The sequence below is a fragment of the Bos grunniens genome, chromosome 1, assembly GCF_055505025.1.
Source record: "Bos grunniens cultivar Pamir isolate PY7600 chromosome 1, Bosgru_T2T1.0, whole genome shotgun sequence".
NCBI classification, from domain to species: Eukaryota; Metazoa; Chordata; class Mammalia; order Artiodactyla; family Bovidae; genus Bos; species Bos grunniens.
In genome coordinates this window covers 42,433,370-42,457,836 of record NC_141165.1, presented here as the reverse complement: position 1 = coordinate 42,457,836, position 24,467 = coordinate 42,433,370, and the positions used below count along the sequence as shown (strand labels likewise).

The window sequence follows — 24,467 nt, the reverse complement described above, 5'->3', positions numbered from 1 at the left end:
TCCCTGGGTCAGGAAGATCTCCTGGAGAAGGAAATGGCAACCTACTCCAATATTATTGCCTGGGAAATCCCAAGGACAGAGGAGCCTGGCAGGCTAGAGTTCAGGGGATCAAAAAGAGTCGGACACGACTTAGAGACTAAATGATGATGAATGATGTGTTTATTTAAATGCTAAGAAAATTTTCCATGAATATAATGGCATCAAACTGCACACTGATGATTCAGACTCCTGTTTAGTTTGGTATTTTCAGCGAAATACAGTTACCTTAGCAACTGGCATATCACACGGGACATGCTGTAGCATGCAAAAAGTCTCCAAGTCAAAAGCTTGTCCTTTTGCAAGAGATCACATCAGGAAATGGGGGGGAAAAACAATCTCTTCACATAATGAATCAAGATATTTACTTTCCTAACAGGTGGAAGGTAATTTATATTTAGATCAGTTTTTCTTTGCTACAAATGGATCAAAATGGCAATATATATATTGCAAGGATGAGGACAAAAACATAAAGAAACATGACTTAACTGTACATAGTAAATCTTTCATTGAATTAACCTCTAAGCATTCTGTTGACTAATTTACAGGCCTAATCAACTGAATTATCTTCAAGGGGAAGTGCAATAGGTTAGATATTTTCTGCTGCTGCTGAGTCACTTCAGTCTTGTCTGACTCTGTGTGACCCCATAGACGGCAGCCCACCAGGCTCCCCCGTCCCTGGGATTCTCCAGGCAAGAACACTGGAGTGGGTTGCCATTTCCTTCTCCAATGCATGAAAGTGAAAAGTGAAAGTGAAGTCACTCAGTTGTGTCTGACCCTCAGCGACCCCATGGACAGCAGCCTACCAGGCTCCTCCATCCATGGGATTTTCCAGGCAAGAGTACTGGAGTGGGGTGCTTAGTTATTAACCATTAAACATCAAGAAGTAGAAATATTTTTATCCTGGTGGCAGTAACTCCAAGGTTGACAAAATTACCATTTTAAAACTATGTCTTTACAAGTCTAAAACAACCTATTTGGATCTGAAATCTGCAATTAAACTGATCACTATCTGTGTTGTTATAGAGACTTTAGTCTAACTAATTTCAAAGAAAAATAAGCCCTTACGTTTTTTTCAATCTTATATGTGTGCATTGCAGAAAAAATATTGCTGGCTCCCAAATGCCCAGATTTTTCAGTAACATGACAGAAAAGGTACCTAACATTACAGACTTAACATTCTAGCTGCGGGAGACATTAAAAAAAAAAAAGAAAACAGAAAGAAAGAAATAAAAAGAATAAATGATGCTGTGGTAACTTCCATGGAGACCATGGAACATATTTCCTCTTCCTCTGTCTCTTTTGCTTTTCTTCCCTTCCTGGACATTTCAGTCCTGCAACTATTAGATGCCACAAAGCGAGGCACAGGAGCAGGGTGCAATCACTGGTACAGGTCATCAGAGTCTGAGCAGGGGAAGAACACATGCAGGGGCCGGCCAGGACGGCAGAGGTTGGATATTGGTTACACACCAGGAGATTTCTCAAAGATAGTGGAAGTCAGGTTTCTCACTGTTGGAAAAACAAGCTAAAAATTCAGAAAATGAGAAAGCTCGAATGAATTCTGCATGTATGGTTGGATTGGAAAATTTATAGTTTTTAACATATGTGTGGATAAATACAGAAATAAGTGTATATAAAATATGTTATGATGTAATGAGCATTTCTAATATAAATTATATTTTAATATATAAAATATATACATTTTAGTCCCCTCAGTGGAAAGATATAGGGAATATATGATGTATAAAATATCTATTCTCTGGATCTTTCTACTGAGTGATTCAAGCACCAAACTCTAATAACAATGAGTATACCTGGAGCCTGAGATCTTGAATTCTGAATATTATTTTCCAGTAAGAAAAAAAAAAAAGTCGGGCTCTTTGAAAAGATATCTGATACCAGAGCTGGCGCAAGGCAACTCTAAGATAAGCCTGGAATGTCTTATCATACCAGAAAGCAAGAAAACATAGAAATGATGATTGAAATATGTCTCAAGAATTCAGCTTGGAGAGGCTCCCACCAGTCAAACCTGGGGCAGCTTGAGTGTCAAAATGAATCATAATAGCAATAGATTAAAACATGTGGAATAGAATAGGGAAACCATTGGTTTGCCTAGATATAAATAAATGAAAGAAAAAAATGGAAAATTTGACAAGGAAAATAATATATACAGTTTCAGTTGTTTTTGTTTATTTGGTAAGTCATATCCAACTCTTTTGCAATCCCATGGACTATAGCCCACCAGGCTCCTCTGTCCATGGGATTTCCCAGGCAAGAATACTGAGTGGTTTGTCATTTCCTTCTCCACAGGATCTTCCTGACCAAGGGAGTGAACTCATGTATCCTGCATTGCGGGCAGATTCTTTACCACTGAGCCGCCAGGGAAGCCAGGCTCAGTACCTCCCCATAAAATGCTTTCAAATTACAAAATGGAGTGAGTGACTTTATAGTAGAGAATCCTGGCAGACACCACCTTGATCAGGTGATCACAGTGATCATTATTTGTAAAGGATAGAATCAAACTCATGTGTCACCTGGGAGGAAGAAATGAGAGGGATACAGCATCACTTTTGTGATGTGGTTGCCAGTGATGCATAACAGAATCTAATCATAAGGAAATATCAGACAAATCCAAACTGATGCACAGTCTACAAAATACCTGGTCTGTAATGTGGTTGTTTTTCCAGTAGTCATGTATGGATGTGAGAGTTGGACTATAAAGAAAGCTGAGCACCAAAGAATTGATGTTTTTGAACTGTGGTGTTAAAGAAGACTCTTGAGAGTCCCTTGGTCTGCAAGGAGATCCAACCAGTCCATCCTAAAGCAGATCAGTCCTGGGTGTTCATTGGAAGGACTGATGTTGCAGCTGAAACTCCAATACTTTGGCCACCTGATGCGAAGAGCTGACTCATTTGAAAAGACCCTGATGCTGGAAAAGATTGAGGGCAGGAGGAGAAGGGAAAGACAGAGGATGAGATGATTGGATGGCATCACTGACTCAATGGACATGGGTTTGGGTAGACTCCAGGAGTTGGTGATGGACAAGGAGGCCTGGCATGCTGCAGTTCATGGGGTCACAAAGTCAGACACAACTGAACAACTGAACTGAACTGAACTGGATGCGGTCTTGAAGTCAGGGAAAAACTAAGGAATTCTTCCCCATCGAAAAGTCTAAGGACAACTCAACGCAATGCATGATTTTCAGTGGGGTCTTATGAATATAAAAGATATTATTGGGACAATATAAACAAAGCCAAATGATTAAATGGCAGTAATGCATTGATGTTCATTTTCTGATTTTGTGGGTTGTCTTGCAGTTGTATAGGACAATGTCCATGTTGGTAGAAAATAGCCACTAAAATGGTAGAGAATGATTGGGGCATCATGTCAGCAGCTTACTCTCAAGTGGTTCAGGGAAAAATTTCCTTGTATCACACTTTTGCCTTTTCTCTGTGATTGCTTCAAACTAAAGAATATGTAAAAAGATAATATAGTACATGCAGACTTCATATGAGCAACTCCTTTAAACTTGTGCTGTCAGGGAATTTTTGTTTGAAAAGGCAGCATTTCAAACTGAGAGTTAAGTCAGTCACTCAAAAATCTGGCTGAAAAGTATTCCAGGCAGAAGGAGCAGCTGGTGCTGAAGCCCTAGGCATGAAGGAGTCTTAGTTCAGTTCCAAGAGTAAAAAGTCAGTGTCCAGTATGGCTGGAGCCCCGGGGGTAAGGGAGGAGCTGGAAGGTGCACAACAAGGCTCTCAAGAGGGGCCTCGTTGGTGGTAATAAGAAATTTGGAACTTTATTTGAGATGCCAATAAAAACAGCCTTCAGAATGGGAGAAAATAATAGCAAATGAAGCAACTGACAAACAACTAATCTCAAAGATATACAAGCAACTCCTACAGCTCAACTCCAGAAAAATAAATGACCCAATCAAAAAATGGGCCAAAGAACTAAATAGACATTTCTCCAAAGAAGACATACAGATGGCTAACAAACACATGAAAAGATGCTCAACATCACTCATTATCAGAGAAATGCAAATCAAAACCACTATGAGGTACCATTTCACACCAGTCAGAATGGCTGAGATCCAAAAGTCTACAAATAATAAATGCTGGAGAGGGTGTGGAGAAAAGGGAACCCTCTTACACTGTTGGTGGGAATGCAAACTAGTACAGCCACTATGGAGAACAGTGTGGAGATTCCTTCAAAAACTGGAAATAGAACTGCCTTATGATCCAGCAATCCCACTGCTGGGCATACACACTGAGGAAACCAGAAGGGAAAGAGACACGTGTACCCCAATGTTCATCGCAGCACTGTTTATAATAGCCAGGACATGGAAGCAACCTAGATGTCCATCAGCACATGAATGGATAAGAAAGCTGTGGTACATATACATAATGGAGTATTACTCAGCCATTAAAAAGAATACATTTGAATCAGTTCTAATGAGGTGGGTGAAACTGGAGCCTATTATACAGAGTGAAGTAAGCCAGAAGGAAAAACATCAATACAGTATACTAACACATATATATGGAATTTAGAAAGATAGTAACAATAACCCAGTGTACGAGACAGCAAAAGAGACACTGATGTATAGAACAGTCTTATGGACTCTGTGGGACAGGGAGAGGGTGGGAAGATTTGGGAGAATGACATTGAAACACGTAAAATATCATGTAAGAAACGAGATGCCAGCCCAGGTTCGATGCATGATACTGGATGCTTGGGGCTAGTGCACTGGGACGACCCAGAGGGATGGTATGGGGAGGGAGGAGGGAGGAGGGTTCAGGATGGGGAACACATGTATACCTGTGGCAGATTCATTTTGATATTTGGCAAAACTAATACAATTATGTAAAGTTTAAAAATAAAATAAAATTTAAAAAAATATTACCCATAATTAAACATTTTAAACACTTAAAAAAAAAAAGAAATGTTAGAATCGTTTGTAATGGTGGGAGAATATAAGGAATTGAGCACAGAAATTCACACTCTTACTTTTAACTCTAAGCATTTGATCAATAGTTAGTGCCTTGCCCAAGTTCTCTATACTGATTTCTGCCTCCCTAATAGAGTGACTCATTTACCAAATGTGCACATTTAAAAAAAAAAAAAAAAAACACTGAAGAATTTTAGCAAGAATGTAATATGAACCCATTCATAGTTTCAAAAAACCACTCATCAGAGAAGGGAGATAGGAATAAATACAGAGATAAATTAAAGGGCTGTTTGTACTAGGAATAAAAAAAAATGGAGAAAGGTGTTTTATATTTTGGAACAAAAAGTGATAGGATTTATCAGTATCATTATTGAATCAGGGTATTGAAGAAAAAAGGGTAAAGAGAGCAGTTATTCCTTATTTAGAGCTTACTATATGCCAGGCAGCCTCTAACCAGATGACATACATTTATTTATTTATTTAACTCTCAGAACAACCCCATGAGGTAAGGACTCTCGTGACTATTGTTAGCCTCAGTAAAAGACACCCAAGGCATGAAAAGGTTAAGTGACAGCCACAGAGGTGAAGTGGCATTTTCAGCACATGATATCAAGGGTACATTGTACCAGCAGGATTTATCGCGGTTGTTACTGACCTTGACCACCTGGTTAAGGTAATGTTTGTCAGGTCTCACCACTGTTGAGTCACTCTTTTCCCCCTTTCCGTACAGTACCCTCTGAAGTGGGGTCACTATACCCTATATGCAGCTAAGGAGTAGGGAGCTTTGCTCCACCTTCTTCAGGGCAGAGTGTCTAAATAAATTATTTGAAATTGTTCTGCAGGAGAGATTTGTCTCTTACCCTTTATTATTTATTTATTTAATCATTTATTTATATTAGTATTAATTCATGAATATGTATTTCTTGTTTTGGGTAATAACCCAATACTATTTTATTTATTTCATTGCTCATTTTTTTTTCTAGCTTTGGAATTCTTCCTGTTCACATCTATGCCACTTTGATAAATACTTATTGATGTACAGTTGATGTTTGTTGTTTTTTTGTAATTTTTTAGCTCTTCTTAATTTATGGCACTACAAGATACTTTCAGGCTCTTCTGGTGTATTCCCTGCCCCAGTTCAAGAACTAATCATTTATCCAAGGAACTCTAGTTTCTTTTTTTATGGAATGGTATTAGAAGCCAAAATCTGGATGCTAGGTGTACTCTCTCCGTTTTCAATTTTTTTTTCAAAATTGTCTTTTAAGATTCTTTGTATTTCTATAGAAAACCCCCCTGTATTTTTACTGAAATCCTAGATTTTGGCTTGAATACTGGATAAATGATTCACTTTTCACTGAAATTGAAAAATATGAAACACAATTAGATGGGTATAGGGAACAAAATATTCTAATTTTGATATTTAAAATTTAACATCTAAATGTTCTTTTTTTCCCCCAGTTTTTTTTTTTTTTTGTCGTACAGCAGATTTTTACTTTTTTTTATTTTTTTAATATAAATTTACTTATTTTAATTGGAGGCTAATTACTTTACAATATTGTATTGGTTTTGCCATACATCAACATGAATCTGCCACAGGTATACACGTGCTCCCCATCCTGAACCCCCCCTCACCTCCGTCCCCATACCATCCCTCTGGGTCGTCTCAGTCACCAGCCCCAAGCATCCAGTATCATGCATCGAACCTGGACTGGCGATTCATTTCATATATGATATTATACATGTTTCAATGCCATTCTCCCAAACTAAATGTTCTAATCTAACTGCCATAACACCCTCCTAGCTCTCAGGACCAGAAGATTTTGTTTTCAATTTTTAAAATAATTTCTGTTAGAGTCTAGTTGATTTAAAATGTTGTGTTAGTTTCTGTTGTCCAGCAAAGTGAATCAGTTATACAAATACATATATCCAGTCTTTTTTAGATTCTTTTCCCATATAGGTCATTACAGAGGATTGGGAAAAGTTTCCTGTGCTATACAGTAGGTCTTTACTAGATATCTGTTCTATTAAAGCTTGTTATGCAATAACCAGGGAAACAAGAAATTAAAGAGTGGCTTAAAATCTTGGCTGGCAGCATCCAAATTCACTAGTTTATTCACTACTGATGTACAAACTTGTTGACATGAAAGGTTGTAAATTGACAGTTGTGGCTGTTTCCATGTGGCTGGACAGAATCTCAGAATCTCATGTTTTTTAAGCACCTATCGTGTTTTAGATTATTGTTCAAGGTCTTTTGCATGCAAAATATATGTCAAGACTTACAAAACTTGAAAAATGATCATTCTTCCCATTTGGAAAATGTGGAGATTGACATTGAGAGATTAGGTAACTTCTCAAGTCACACAGCAGGAAAGGTGGTGCTCAGATCCAATCCAGGATAGAGTTGCCTGATAAAAGACTGCATAGGATGTACACTAAAAAAATTAGCCATTGTCTGTCTAAAATTCAGATAGAACTGGGCATCCTGTATTTTTATTTGCTAAATCTGGCAACCCTAATCTGGGACCATCTGGCCTCAAAGGCTGTGTTTCTTCCGTCCCACAGTATAAACAAAATACATCACGAGACACATGAGAATCTGGAAAATATTTTCCTCCAATATTCTACACTTGATTTTAGTTACCATATATAAATATATATGTGAAAGTGGCCTGCAGCCCACACTGGAAAAAAACATATACTAAAGGGTCTGAAGATAGGAATGAAATTTTTAGGGTTTTTTTTTTTTTTTGGTACAGTTACATGAGCCTTTAATAAAATTAACCTTTTGCTTCAGTCAACTGTCATCAAATTGGAACTTTTTCCAACCCAATAATTCCATTACACATTTAAACTGTTTTTCACTTAAAAATGCAATCTAAAATATCTGAAAAAAGAAAATACAATGTCTTGTCATATTTGATGCTCTCAATCTTTAATTAAAAATACCAGAGCAGTAAGACTAGGATTGTTCTTTCTCTGGGAGCACAGCACTTTCTCAGCACTAGAAGAAATAATTGGTACCCTTGCAATCAGTTATCATGGTAAAGTCTTCATCAGGAGCTTCAAGGTTTTATGCTAACAGTTCTCCTTTTATCCTCATATTCTTTAAATTTATTATTTCTACTTTAACTTTTCAATATCTAAGTATATTTCTATTTCCACATCAATATACTCTTGCTTTTGTAAATAGAAGAAACAATGTAAGTTCTTTAAAATTACATAAATATTCTTAGAACCTTAGAGTATGGATGAGACTTTCTAATTAATAGGTTAATTTAAAAAAAAAGAACACCATGAAAATATTGTAATTAGCCTCCAATTAAAATTAAAAAAAATTTTTTAAAAGAAAAATAAAGGAGAATGTAGACAGATTTGCTATCTAAACATATGGAACTTCAATATAGTTAAAAACACAATAGAATGTAAAGTCAAAAGCCAAATTCATAAAAATTTTGCATATGGTAGCCAATAGTTCATTGACTAATTTATTTCAAGTATTGCCTGATTTATCTTTAGTTTTATATTTTTAAAAACATACAACATTGTGTGTATTGTTTTTGCCAACATATTTTAAATGTTTGGTTCTTTACATTGTTGATTACATTTCAATCATTCCATCAGGATTCACATTTCTCTTTCTTGAGTTACTTCCTTTATTAACTATTTCAGTAATAGTCATGAATGGTAAATTCTCTTGAAGATTTATCAAAGGTTTAAGCCATTTTAGGGGAAACTGCTTACAGCTTTGGTTGAGCTTTCCAGTGGTCAAGTAGGTGGCCAGGCAGCATGAAGATGGAGCTAGGATTAGAAGAAGCTCAGCATGGGCTTCCCTCTGCCTGCAATGCAGGAGACCCCAGTTCAATTCCTGGGTTGGGAAGATCCCCTGGAGAAGGGAAAGGCTACCCACTCCAGTATTCTGGCCTAGAAAATTCCATGGACTGTGTAGTCCATGCAGTAGCAAAGAGTTGGACATGACTGAGTGACTTTAACTCACAGCATCCTAGGGAACAATAACAACTTTTATTCAAGAAAGGTGGGGGATTTGCCCAGTATGATGTTTACCCAGATGAACTTGAAGAGATGAGAGTATAAGAGTCTGAGAAGATATACTTTTGGAAAAAGAAGGTATATAAAAGGGATGAATGTCCTTTGTAGGGATGCCAACTTACGAGGAGGAGATTATAGCAGGAACAATATTGTGATATTCTAAATGATTGTGTTTTTATCACTAGCAAAACCTGGTTCTTCGTCCTCTCACAGCTCCAGTAATAATAGCTGAGCTGAGTTGATTCTATCACAGAAAGTTAGAAAGTTAAGTCACTCAGTCGTGTCCAACTCTTTGCGACCCCGTGGACTGTAGCCTACCAGGTTCCTCCGTCCATGGGATTCTCAAGGCAAGAATATTGGAGTGGGTTGCCATTTCCTTCTCCATCTATCACAGAGGTGCTTTTAAAAGCCATAGATGACACAAGCCTCCCTCAGCTGTGTTTCAGGGAAGCAGACATGTGAATCCGATTTCCTGTCTTTTTTCCTATCCTCTTGCCCTTCCTTTTTCTCCAACTCTATCTTTCCAAAGGAAGGGCAAGAGGATAGGAAAAAAGACAGGAAATCGGATTCACATGTCTGCTTCCCTGAAACACAGCTGAGGCAGGCTTGTGTCATCTTGCCTTTGTGTAGGATTTGGGGACAATAGTCTCCACAGTGTGCCTCCGACCATAGCAAAGTAACAAAACATGAGTGTTCAGACAGAGGGCCTGAGTTTGGGCCCCAGTTCCCTATGGATGTGTGGGGTTTGGGGAAGATCCTGCCAATGCCATATGCCTATGCAAAGTGAAGTGAAATGCCAAAAGAACCAGGGACCAGAAGAGGCAAATTCAGACAAGAAACTGGCTGGATTCCACACACAGGCATTAAAATACAGTATTTGTTTTTCTCTCTCTGACTAACTTCTCTCTATATGACAGTCTCTAGGTCCATCCACATCTCTGAATGACCCAATGCTATTCCTTTTAATGGTTAATCTTTCAGTATATATGTGTATCATGTCTTCTTTATCCATTCCTCTGTCATGGACATTCAGGTTGCTTCCCTGCCCTGGCTATTGTTAATAGTGCTGCAATGAACATTGAGACACATGTGTTTGTTTGAATTTTGCTTTCTCAGGATATATGCCCAGTATCAGGATTGCTGAGTCATATGGTAATGCTTTTAGTTTTTTAGGAACCTCCGGACAGTTCTCCATAGTGGCTGTATCAATTTACTTTCCCACCAACAGTACAAGAAGATTCCCTTTTCTCCACACCCTCTCCAGTATTTACTGTTTGTAGACTTTTTGATGATGGCCATTCTGACCAGTGTGAGGTGATATCTCATTGTAGCCTTGATTTAAATTTCTCTAATAATTAATGATGCTGAGCATCTTTTCATGTGCCTCTTGGCCATCTGTATATATGTGTGGAATCTGGAAAAATGCAAACCTGTTTGTAAGGCAGAAATAGAGATGTAGATATAGGGAACAAATATATGGACACTAAGAAAGGAAAAGGGGAGGTGGGATGAACTGGGAGATTGGGATTGACCTATATACACTAATATATATAAAACAGATAACTGATCAGAAGCTGTTTTATAGTACAGGGAACTCTAATGGTGCTTAATGGTGGCCTAAATGGGAAGGAAAGCCAAAATAGAAGAGCTATATGTATACGTATGGCTGATTTGCTTTGCTGTACAGCAGAAACCTACACAGCAGTGTAAAGCAACTATACCCAAATAAAAAAGGACACAATAAAAAATTAACCAATATAAACCTACAAATAAATAAACCCTCAAAACTCAGCAAAAAATAAGGAAAAAAACTGACTAGAGATGGGTCCTTGTGACTGAATCAAGGGTAGAGTCCACAGCGGGCATTAATAGTGGATGTCAGCTGCGTGGAGACCAGGAGGAAGAACTTACCATAAGAATGAATGGAGAAACGAATCGCCAGTCTAGGTTTGATGCCTGAGATAGGGTGCTCGGGGCTGGTGCACTGGGACAATCCAGAGGGATGGGATGGGGAGGGAGGTGGGAGGGAGGTTTTAGAAGGGGAACACATGTACACCCATGGTGGATTCATGTCAATGTGTGGCAAAACCACTACAATATTGTAAAGTAATTCAGTTCAGTTCAGTTCTGTCATTCAGGCGTGTCCAACTCTTTGAGACCCCATGAATAGCAGCACACCAGGCCTCCTTGTCCATCACTAACTCCCAGAGTTCACTCAACTCACGTCCATTGAGTCGGTGATGCCATCCAGCCATCTCATCCTCTGTCGTCCCCTTCTCCTCCTGCCCCCAATCCCTCCCAGCATCAGAGTCTTTTCCAATGAGTCAACTCTTCGCATGAGGTGGCCAAAGTACTGGAGTTTCAGCTTTAGCATCATTCCTTCCAAAGAACACCCAGGACTGATCTCCTTCAGAATGGACTGGTTGGATCTCCTTGCAGTCCAAGAGACTCTCAGGAGTCTCCTCCAACACCACAGATCAAAAGCATCAGTTCTTCAGTGCTCAGCTTTCTTCACAGTCCAACTCTCACATCCATACATGACTACTGGAAAAACCATAGCCTTGACTAGATGGACCTTTGTTGGCAAAGTAATGTCTCTGCTTTTGAATATGCTATCTAGGTTGGAAATAACTTTCCTTCCAAGGAGTAAGCGTCTTTCAATTTTCTGGCTACAATCACCATCTGCAGTGATTTTGGAGCCCAAAAAAATTAAGTCTGACACTGTTTCCACTCTTTCCCCATCTATTTGCCATGAAGTGATGGGACCAGATGCCATGATCTTCGTTTTCTGAATGTTGAGCTTTAAGCCAACTTTTTCACTCTCCACTTTCACTTTCATCAAGAGGCTTTTTGGTTCCTCTTCACTTTCTGCCATAATGGTGGTGTCATCTGCATATCTGAGGTTATTGATAGTTCTCCTGGCAATCTTGATTCCAGCTTGTGCTTCATTCAGCCCAGCATTTCTCATGATGTACTCTGCATATAAGTTAAATAAGCAGGGTGACAATATACAGCGTTGACGAACTCCTTTTCCTATTTGGAACCAGTCTGTTGTTCCATGTCCAGTTCTAACTGTTGCTTCCTGACCTGCATATAGATTTCTCAAGAGGCAGATCAGGTGGTCTGGTATTCCCATCTCTTGAAGAATTTTCCACAGTTTATTGTGATCCACACAGTCAAAGGCTTTGGCATAGTCAATAAAGCAGAAATGGATGTTTTTCTGGAACTCTCTTGCTTTTTCAATGATCCAGCGGATGTTGGCAATTTGATCTCTGGTTCCTCTGCCTTTTCTAAAACCAGCTTGAACATCTAGAAGTTCATGGTTCAAGTATTGTTGAAGCCTGGCTTGAGAATTTTGAGCATTACTTTACTAGCATGTGAGATGAGTGCAATTGTGCAGTAGTTTGTCCTTTCTTTGGCATTGCCTTTCTTTGGGATTGGAATGAAAACTGACCTTTTCCAGTCCTGTAGCCACTGCTGAGTTTTCCAAATTTGCTGGCATATTGAGTGCAGCACTTTCACAGCATTATCTTCCAGGATTTGAAATAGCTCCACTGGAATTCTATCACCTCCACTAGCTTTGTTCATAGTGATGTTTCCTAAGGCCCACTTGACTTCACATTCCAGGATGTCTGGCTCTAGGTGAGTGATCACACCATTGTGATTATCTTGGTGGTGAAGGTCTATTTTGTACAGTTCTTCTGTGTATTCTTGCTACCTCTTCTTAATCTCTTCTGCTTCTGTTAGGTCCATACCATTTCTGTCCTTTATCGAGCCCATCTTTGCATGAAATATTCCCTTGGTATCTCTAATTTTCTTGAAGAGATCTCTAGTCTTTCCCATTCTGTTGTTTTCCTCTATTTCTTTGCATTGATCACTGAGGAAGGCTTTCTTATCTCTTCTTGCTATTCTTTGGAACTCTGGATTCAGATGCTTATGTCTTTCCTTTTCTCCTCTGCTTTTGGCTTCTCTTCTTTTCACAGCTATTTGTAAGGTTTCCTCAGAGAGCCATTTTGCTTTTTTGCATTTCTTTTCCATGGGGATGGTCTTGATCCCTGTCTCCTGTCCAATGTCACGAACCTCATTCCATAGTTCATCAGGCACTCTATCTATCAGATCTAGTCCCTTAAATCTGTTTCTCACTTCCACTGTATAATCATAAGGGATTTGACTTAGGTCATACCTGAATGGTCTAGTGGTTTTCCCTACTGTCTTCAATTTAAGTCTGAATTTGGCAATAAGGATATCATGATCTGAGCCACAGTCAGCTCCCGGTCTTGTTTGTCTTGATTGTATAGAGCTTCTACATCTTTGGCTGCAAAGAATATAATCAGTCTGATTTTGATGTTGACTATCTGGGGATGTTCATGTTTAGAGTCTTCTCTTGTGTTGTAGGTAAAGGGTGTTTGCTGCGACCAGTGCGTTCTCTTGGCAAAACTCTATTAGCCTGCCCTGCTTCTTTCCATATTTCAAGGCCAAATTTGCCTGTTACTCCAGGTGTTTCTTGACTTCCTACTTTTGCATTCCAGTCCCCTATAATGAAAAGGACATCTTAATTAGCCTCCAATTAAAATAAATTAAAAAAAAAAGAATGAATGGAGAAAAGGAGGATACTGTATTAGCTACGCATTCCTGATGTTTTGACAGGGGAGGCTTTGCAGACCCTGGGTAGAGCATCACCCTCCCCCACCAGAAGGGCATATGAATTTACTTGGAAATGTTTAACCTCCCTGACCCACCATAAACTCACCTTGGCTGTTTAGTGGGCATATGGGTTCAAGAGAAGGAGGAAGTCCCTTCGAGAAAATAATGTGATCTTCTTGTGTATTTGAGTTGAACTTTCTATCCAAGTTTACAAGTTTAAGATTCCAACCTTTAATAATTTTTAAAAGAAATCATTCTGTTTATTGGAATTTGCTTACAATTATAATGTAACACATATTCATTGCAGATAATTTGGTATATATAATTCAATTCAAAAACACTTTATTCTCCCATCATTTTGGAGATGTATTTTTCCATGTATTCATTTAGTGAGCATGTGCTGTGCTTATTAACTCAAATATGTTTTTCATTAAACAATACTTAAATTCATTAAACAACGTAAGACCATTGTGTTCTTACTATTCATCCCTTGATTGATTTGATCACACCCTGTTGCTATTTATCTAGATTGTTTCCACTATTTCCTATTCTAAATAATACTCTGATGAGTCTTTAGTTACGTAAACCTTTGTGTGCATCTTTGTAATTCTAACTAGATAAATTAATAGGAGTGAAAACAGTAGAGTTCCATTTTCAAGACTTTTCAGTCTTATGCACATTTTCATCACTTTATTCATGTTACAGCTGGACTGGTGTATGTAACTACCAGCAGGGTATGAGATGATCCATTTCTCTCTTCTTTCAAAAACTTTCAATTAAAAAAAAATTGTAAAATCTCTGCCAATAGATACAATGGCATCTTGTTTTTAAAAAATTTTTTTCTTGGAAATCCAATGGAAATGAAAATTTCTCATATGGCAGGTTAAGCTTTCACTGAAATTAAACGTTCAGATACTTTCTTACCTGTCTCAGGACCTTTGCCACCTCACTCTTGTTTTGCAGTCTCCTCTATTGTAAGGATTATTAACCCTGGTTGTCACATTTGTTGCAATTTTTCTCCCGTCTTGACATCACTTTATAATTTTTTAGAAGCTTCCTTTCACTTTTGTATACAAATAAAACAAATATTTTATAAACATATATACTATAATGCATACAGATATATGTTTAAAGATAAAATACTGAGATGGGCTCATCCTAGCCAATTTATCTTTAATTTACAACTATTCACAGAACATTGAGAATATGCTGTTACTGGCACAGAGTAATGATTCTAGTAAATTAAGGAAACAAGTTTAAACAAATATGTGCTTACTCAAACTCTGCCTACCAGGACCTGCTGCTCTCAGCCCACACAGTCTTCACATGAGCTTCAGTGACTTTCAATGTCCTAAAATGTCCTAGTCCTCGAGAGAATAGTAAATATAGTAACTGACAGTGTCTAGGGTTTTACAGTTCTTTCACATTCTCCACAGAGAGGATCTCCTTTAGCTGGAGGAGCTGGTGCATTTTGTTCCATCTTACAGAAGGAGAATGAGCTTGGTCACTTGCCAACGATGCTCGGGCGTGAGTGGGAAGGTGTGACCAGTGTACACACACAGTTCTCTCTCCACCTTGAATTCCATGCTTCTTTTTTCCCACAGGACTACCTTCCCAGCATTAAATGATTTTTTTTAGTGTACTTATCTAGGCTCGGAAACATTGTGAGAAGTTAAAGTATCGTCTCTTGGATAGTATGTGAAAAGTGAAATTTGAACATAGGTTAGGCTCTTGTTGGAGAAGGCAATGGCACCCCACTCCAGCACTCTTGCCTGGAAAATCCCATGGATGGAGGAGCCTGGTAGGCCGCAGTCCATGGGGTCGATAAGAGTCAGACACGACTGAGCGACTTCACTTTCACTTTTCACTTTCATGCATTGGAGAAAGAAATGGCAACCCACTCCAGTGTTCTTGCCTGGAGAATCCTAGGGACGGGGGAGCCTGGTGGGATGCCGTCTATGGGGTGGCACAGAGTCAGACACGACTGAAGCGACTTAGCAGTAGCAGCAGTAGCAGTAGGCTCTTGTAAATTAAATGCAATTATCAAGATATATACTTGACCCTAACAGTAACCTGAAACAGGAAAAAGAATGTGGAATCTTATTTTTTTTTTGTCTTAGAATCTCCCCACTATGGAAGATCCAAGTTTCTGATTTTTTAGAGGGCTCTTGGAACAAAAATGAGGAGGCATGTCAGTATGCAATCATCTCTGAGGGTACAAGAGCTGAAACATATTAAAAGCAATAGACCGAAATATATGATCATTAAATGTTTGCTTTATTCCAGGCCAAAGGAGAATCTCTGAATTTTCACCCAATCCTCCTACCAGCACACTCTCAATCTACCCTGCCTCTTAATCTGGCCTTAGTTTCCTGAATAACACTTATCATCTCTCACATAGTATGCATTTATTGGGTTAGTTATTTATCATCTATACTCACGCACTAAAATGTAAGTTCCATAAGAACTGGAACTTTGTTGTAATCATTATATTATTGTCAGTCCCTAAAATAATTCCAGAGGTTATGTAAGGATGTGAAGAAGGCTGAGCACCAAAGAACTGATGGTGCTGGAGAAGACTCTTGAGAGTCCCTTGGACAGCAAGGAAATCAAACCAGTCAATCCTATAGGAACTCAACCCTGAATATTCATTGGAAGGACTGATACTGATTCTGAAGCTAAAACTCCAATACTTTGGCCACCTGATGTGAAGAGCCGACTCACTGGAAAAGACCCTGATGCTGGGAAATGGGAAAGACAAGGCAGGAGGAGAAGAGGGTGAAAGTAGATGAGATGATTGGATGGTATCATCCACTCGATGGAAACGAGTTTGAGCAAACTTCAGGAGATAGTGAAGGACAACAGGGAAGCCTGGTGTGCTGCAGTCCAGGGGATCACAAAAAATTGGACATGACTGAATGACTGAACAATAACAAAAATAATGCCTATAGCACAATAAGCACCAAATAAATATTTGTGGTAGAATAAATACGTAAGGACTAACAGTAGATTTTCAGGTGGACCTCAAGAGACATCATCCCCTCCCCTAAAGTCTGTACAAGGATATCTGGAATGCAGCTTCTCTTTACTACCTTCCCTCTCTCTGGTCATCCTGAGGGTACACCAATATCTTCCCAACTTGGAAATTTTATTGAAAATTAATATTTAAATAATAATATACTGGTGGACCTATAAAGCTTAATCAAGTTCGTTATGTTACAAAATATATTTGATTTACTGTTATTTTTAAAGTACATATTGACTCTGGAAAATAATATGATACTTTGAACAGACACACTAGAACTTACTCACAGGTATCACATAAGATGAAGTTCCTTTTGAGTAACTGAGAGCCCAGATGAGAATCTCTTTACAAAAAGAGATATATTTATTTATCTTACATAAAAGCCTAGAGGTGAACAGTCTAGGACTGGTATAAGACTCAATTTCATAAAATATTTTTAGCACCTGGATTCCATCCTGTTATTCTAATACTTATTTGCCCTTCAATCCCAAGGCCATTTCATGGAGCAAAATAGCTGCTTTAGCTCCAGCAATTTTGTAGCACTCTAGCTTGTAAAGAGGATAAAGGAACAAAGAAGAAAGGGCAAATGGTCCGTGATGATTGTCTATTAAAGCAAATTCAAGAAAGCCACATGATACTTGTGCTTATATTCAAAACTAAGTGACCTGGTCTCATCTTGCTTGAAGGGAGGCAGGAAAATATAGTCCTTATCTCTTGTGATCATATGTATGTGTTAAGTTGCTTCAGTCATGTCTGACTCTTTGGAACCCTATGGACGGTAGCCCACCAGGCTCCTCTGTCCATGGGACTTTAGAGGCAAGAATATTGGAGTGGGTTGCCATTCCCTTCTTCAGATCTTCCTGACCCAAGAACTGAACCCACATCTCTCACATCTCCTGCATTGGCAGGCAGTTTCTTTACCACTAGCGCCATATGGGATCCTGTGATCATGGATCCAGCTAAATACTGGGGACTCTTCTACCACATAACAAGGAAGAATGGATATAAAAGACAGCTAGTAGTTTTTATCAAGGCATTCAGCTGAATGTTTTTCAATTCAGTATAATCATCCCAAGAGGCTAAGTACTTATTCCAATGATACTGTCATTGCCACTAATTTAATTACCTTAAGAGTCATTTTTTTATACTTGTCCCCGAAGGTGTCAAATATTCAATCTTAAAGAGAAGACTTGAGTTTTGAAACATCAGAGAGTCATCTCAGATGAAATTTTCTGTGTATAACATGTGAAAAAATTAGTAATGTCATCTGAGGCCTATAAGTTAGATATGACTTTAAACTTACAAGCCCAGTACATCTCTGGAAACAATTTCTAAAGACATCATTAGTACCACCACTTAATAAAGCCTGAAAACTTATGAGGATGGATATTATCATATATGATACTTTATCCTTTAACCATAGTACTCAAGTAAATTTACTGTCCTCAACTGGTCAACTTCTAGACCAGTTTCCATTTGTCTGAATAAGATGCTGTAACAGTCGGTGGTGTATCATTTAAAATTTTTCAGTTGAGTTCTTCTTTCCTAGGATGAAGAGGATCTATCTCCAAAATTTACATAAAGATGCTCTAAAATTAAAATCTTACAGTAAAAAAGCTACTGGGAGCTTATTTAGAATGCCATATGATATTTCATTTCCACCAATTAACTGGAGGGCATGTTAATTATCTGTACACTTCATTATAAGATAGCTCACCCAGAGGGATGGTACAGGGAGGGAGGAAGGAGGAAGGAGGAGGGTTCAGGATGGGGAAACACGTGTATACCTGTGGCAGATTCATGTTGATATGTGGCAAAACCAATACAATATTGTAAAGTTAAAAATAAAAAAAAAAAGATAGCTAAAAACATTAAATTTCATCAGCAAATTGAAATTAGGAAAAATTAAAAGTTTTGACTACATTTTAAATCAGTTTCTAGAATCTGATATCTAATTCATTTTGCTTTTGAGTCTTTATCAATTGTTCTAAACCAGAAAAGTAGTTCTTTGTTAGAGTTCCAGAACTCAGCTAGACACTGTGCATTCTGGGGCTTTTCCCAGAAAGTGGTGCCCCTTACATGCGCTGGTAACATGCCATCATAGTGTGTTGCGCTTGCCTATTGATCTTTTACCAGATTTAAGGTTCCTTTAACTATAGTTTCAATTATAGTAAAAAAAAATTATTATTTTCAACTATGACATAATCACATAATCATAATCACTGAAAAACGAACTCCCCAGGTTGGTAGGTGTCCAATATGCTACTAGAGATCAGTGGAAAAAGAACTCCAAAAAGAATGAAGAGATGGAGCCAAAGAAAAACAACACCCAGTTGCGGATGTGACTCATGATGGAAGCAAAGTCCAATGCTGTAAAGAGCAGTATTGCGTAGGAACCTGGAATGTTAGGTCCATGAATCAAGGCAAATTGTAAGTGGTTGAACAGGAGATGGCAAGAGTAAATGTCCACACTTTAGGAATCAGAGAACTCAAAAGGACTGGAATGGGTGAATTTCACTCAGATGACCATTATATCTACTACTGTGGGCAAGAATCCCTTAGAAGAAATGGAGTAGCCAATTATAATCAACAAAAGAGTCCGAAATGCAGTACTTGGATACAATCTCAAAAACGACAGAATGATCTTTGTTCATTCCCAAGGGAAACCATTCAATATCATGGTAATCTAAGCCTATGCCCCAACCAGTAATGCTGAAGAAGCTGAAATTGAATGGTTCTGTGAAGATCTACAAGACCTTCTAGAACTAACACGCAAAAAAGATGTCCTTTTCATTATAGGGGACTGGAAAGCGAAAGCAGGAAGTCAAGAAACACCTGGAATAACAGACAAATTTGGCCTTGGAGTACAGAATGAAGCAGGACAAAGGCTAATAGAATTTTGCCAAGAGAACTCACTGATCATAGCAACACCCTCTTCCAACAACACAAGAGAAACCTCTATACATGGACATCACCAGATGGTAGACATCAATATCAGATTGATTATATTCTTTGCAGCCAAAGATGGAGAAGCTCTATACAGTCAGTAAAAACAAGACCAGGAGCTGACTGTGGCTCAAATCATGAAGTCCTTACTGCCAAATTCAGATTTAAATTGAAGAAAGTAGGGAAAACCACTAGACCATTCAGGTATGACCTAAATCAAATCCCTTATGATTATACAGTTTAAGTGAGAAATAGATTCATCTGATAGACAGAGTGCCTAAAGAACTATGGATGGAGGTTCATGATATTCTACAGGAGGCAGGGATCAAGACCATCCCCAAGAAAAAGAAATGCAGAAAGTCAAAGGTAGTACACATTTGTGTAAAGGAAACACCCAGGCTTTCATGATTATTAATTTACCTAGCATGTTACCAGTCAATCTAAGCCTTTGGAAACTGGGTGATAAATGGGATTTAGGCTTGGGACTATCTCATAGTGGGAATGGTATGCCCATGTATCCACCCTATAGTTATTTTCTAAGTTTAGATTGTATTGATGAAATAAATATGCTCAACTATGGGCAGAATCAGCATCCATATGTGTTTTATATGCATGTGTATGTCTGTTTAATATTCACAATGACCTATGAGGTAAGTCATGTTAATTTCCCACTTTACAGATGAGGAAATTAAGACACAAAGTGAATAGATAACTTGTCCATGAGTACAAGCCTATCTTGTGACAGAGATGGAATTTGAATTCAGGTAGTCAGTTTCCAGAATTTGTACTTTAATCTACTGCTATATTGCTGAATATAGAGTAAACCCATTTCTTCCTTCTCCTTCCAAAAAAAATGCATGTGCACACACAAACATATTTTAGGAAAATTTATAAACAGCACAATGGATACTTTAGGTAAGCATGACAGGAGTGAGAGGAAAGATTTTTCATTTTTATTTTATATATTTTTTTGTACTGCTTGATTTTTTTAACCATGTGTATATTTTATTTCTATTTTAATATAAACAGAAACATGAGGGAAAAGTGTATGTAAAGGCCCTGAAGTAGAAAAAAATTGTTTTTTGAGAAACAAAAGGAAATTTTTATGATTGATATAGAGACAAATCTAGGAGATGTAATGATGAGCTTTACGAGGAAGGCAAACTTTTGCAGGCCATTTGAAATATATTTTGGAACTTGTCCTAAAAGCAATGAGAAATCATTTAGAGTTTTAAGCCTGGGAGTAACACAATCAGATCAATGTGTTTTAAGGAATTCACCGGGTTGACTCCTAGATTGGATAGGAGCAAAATTGGATGCCAGGGTCTATTTACAAGTGAATTAGAATAATGCAGAAAAGATGATGATGGTGACTTAGACTGTGTCAGTGGCAATGGAGAAAGAAATAAGTGGATGGATTGCACAGATATCAAATGGAAAGACCAATTTGATTTGGTGGCTGACAGAATAGTGAGAGACAGAGAAGAGAGAAGAGTGACTCCCACTATGCCAATTTTGGCCATTACATAGATGGAACAAATATATTATAATAACTCCTCCTGTCCTCTCACTCCATACTCCATCACGGTAGATGGATCAAGATGTGGAGCTATAACAAAAGTTGGCCCAATCAGAGTCATTCCTAGGATGGAAGTTATGAGTGAAAGTACCTTCTTTCCCTTTCTATATGCAACGGTGAATCTGGACTTAGCAATAGAGATGCAGTCAACACAAAAGGAGGAGGAGAGATCAGTGTAGGGGTGGGTATAAGGCAAAGACTGAGAGATTTAGAGAGACATCTGGTAGCATGGACTGCTTTGTTACCCAGCTATTTCCACCAGTCAAAGCAACACAAGACTCTATAGTTTCCTTTTCACCTCAGGGAAATTTAAGTTGTATTTCTTGCACTCAAAGTGGCACTTGCAGCTCAAAGTGTCATTAATATGATTCAGGTAATAGTTAGGAAATAAATGAAGGAGGCCTTGAGAAGTGACACTACATGAGGATGAGTAAAGCAAGAAAACAAGAAGAATACTAATGTTCTACTTTGTGAGGGTGGAGCCTGGTACCATTAACTGAGATAGAGTATAGAACAGGTTTGGGGAAAGACAATGAGTTGAACTTTACACATGTTACATTTAGGGTGCCTATCAGTCATTCAGGGGACCTTCAGTTGACAATTAGATTTAAATAAATCTTGATAGACTTGTATCCAGTTCTGGAAATTTACAGACTAGAGAATTTTATTACACAAAGATGAGAGATGAAAAGTTAAAAAAATGATGGTATTTGGGAAACTGCACAGAGTGAGAAAAATAGCCGAATGAGACTGAGAGTCTGGAGAATGTCAGCTCTTAACTGTCGAAAGGAGAATAGCACATTAAGCAGATAGAAATACCATAAAAACACAAAACAAAACAAGGATGTTCCAGATTATAGAAACTAAATGGTGGAGAAAATCTTGGGAGATTCCTTAATAATGGACAGAGCTCTCAATGCCAAAGAGTCAGCCAAAAACCGCCTCTTTTAAAAGCTACAAAGAGGCCCAGTGTCTGAGTCTCCTTGGGAACTAGAAGCACTATTGATGGTCTTATAAGAGCTACATTAATAGAACAGAGAGAAGAAAAACACATTTTCAGTGGGCTAGGATAAACATGTGAGGTGAGGAAGTTAGTTACAACTAATGTAGCTCTCAAGTTTTCATAAACAGAGGACGAAAGAGTTGGATCATATTTAGATGCAAATATAGACAAGGTTTTAGTAGGTTAGGAAAAACACAAATGGGAAAGCTATACCCACACACACAAAAACACACGCACACACACCTGTGTTGCAATGTATAAACTACATATATATGTAGTACATGAAGTACCCACATACACTCATACATATAATAACTACATATACATACATATTCTGGGACCAGAACTCCTGGGCTTAAATCTTACTGTCTGAGAACAATTTGTATAATGTTTCTGCGCTTCCTTTATCATTTCTGTTATATTAAGATAATAGAATAATAATGGAAATTGTTTATTGGAATTGTTGCGAGGATTAAATGAGTTAATGCTTGGAAAGGACATAATTTACTTATCATCACAGCAAAGACAATCCATCTTAGAGAGTGGTTATAGCACTAGGAAATTTCTTCCTTCTAGGCTGCTCAAGTGTGTAGGGAGAGAAGTATGCCAATGCTCACACAGATACATCGTTATCTTGACTCCTTAATAATGGATAGAACTCTTAATGCCAAGAACACTTTGGATCGGCTGATAGGGCATTAAGCATTGATTTTCTGGCTTTCCCTGTCAGTCTTCTTTGTCATAAGTTTTTTTCCTCTCAACTCCAGGCCCTCAGGTCTCCTTTTAATCTACTTAGTCTGACTCCCAGAAGTGCTGCTTTTCAGGGCCACAAATAGCATGACATCATTGTCACGGAAGAGGGTGGAGCACATGCCTCAAACTTGAGCCAAATAGTATTAAGGGCACCTGCCTGGGACTCCATCTCTATGGGATAGTTAGGTTCATTTCTCATAAATTTTGGATACATATTCCATAGAATATGCAGCAATTTTAAAAATTATGAAGCAAAGTTGAGTAAAATGCTTATAATATGATGTAATAAAAGTCAGAATTGTGAAATTAATCCACAATATAGTTTTAATTCTGAAAATGCAGACAGGTTTGTGAGTATGTACATGGTGCTTGAAAACATAGAAAGATTGAAAGGAAAAAAGATAAACATCTTGAAACTGTCTATACGGGGCATATGATTTTATCTTCTTTATACTTTTGCATTTATTTCCAGAGAATTTTTATGATTTAAAAAATCATATTTCATATACAGAGAAGTTTTCTGACAATCAAGAACTTTCCTTCTTTATATTGTTCCCGAGCATCTGGCCTGGATAATTCCATGGTCTGTATTGTCTATGGGGTCACAAAGAGTTGGACACAACTGAGTGACTTTCATGTTCAAGCAAATTTCCAGACAGTTATAATGCTCTTGTACCAAAACTTTCGGTAAAACTCATTTTGGAAAGTATCAGTGGTGATCTAGACCTCAGGTCAGTTAAAGAGAAGAGTTTCACTTATTCCTTCTTGTCTTGCTTAAAGTGGCAACAGATTTTGGTTTTCATATTCTTTCCAAACAGCAAAGGTGTTTGCTGACTCTGTGTCAGGTTTTGTATTCTAGCAATAGAGCAAGGAACAAAACAGATACACATTCCTGTCCTCAAGGAGCAGCACGTCTACACTGATCTCTTAATTATCACCTTAGAATATTGTCATTTAATGCATCACGTGTGCATGTGTGCTAAGTTGCTTCAGTCCTGTCAGACTCTTTGCAGCCCTATGGACATAGCCCCCCAGGCTCCTCTGTCCATGGGATTCTCCAAGCAAGACTATTGGAGTGGGTTGCCATGCCCTACTCCAGGGGATCTTCCTGACCCAGGGTTAGTGCATCATCGTACTGACTATATCATCATTTTTTTCACCTTGTACTTGTCTTTTCACATACTGCTCTGGTTTTCTCTCAGGATTCCTGCTGGCAGGTCTGGTTGGGTTAAGGTGGGGACTGTCTGGGCAAAGGGAAGGGAAAGAAAAAGGAACTAACAAATCTCAAGTAATCTGTTATCTCATGTAATCCTTATAATCTAATGGGGCAGGTCATTTTAACTGCTTGTGGTAGATGAGGATACACAGGTTTGGTGATACTAAGCATCATTTCAAATGTTGTGTGGCTTATAAGTGGCAGAGATGGGATTCAAACCCAAGTCTGCTGCTGCTGCTGCTGCTAAGTTACTTCAGTCGTGTCTGACTCTGT

General features: G+C 38.2%; 1 long non-coding RNA gene across 2 annotated transcripts in view; it reads right to left on the bottom strand.

Annotated features, from left to right (window-relative positions):
- Nucleotides 1–10,221: 10,221 nt before the first annotated feature.
- Nucleotides 10,222–24,467, bottom strand: part of LOC147379338 (uncharacterized) — a 173,027-nt gene continuing 158,781 nt past the window's right edge. For both annotated transcript variants that reach the window (XR_015160512.1, XR_015160513.1), the window contains exon 2: nucleotides 10,222–13,561. This is a non-coding gene — a long non-coding RNA (uncharacterized LOC147379338). The remainder of the gene's footprint in view (nucleotides 13,562–24,467) is intronic.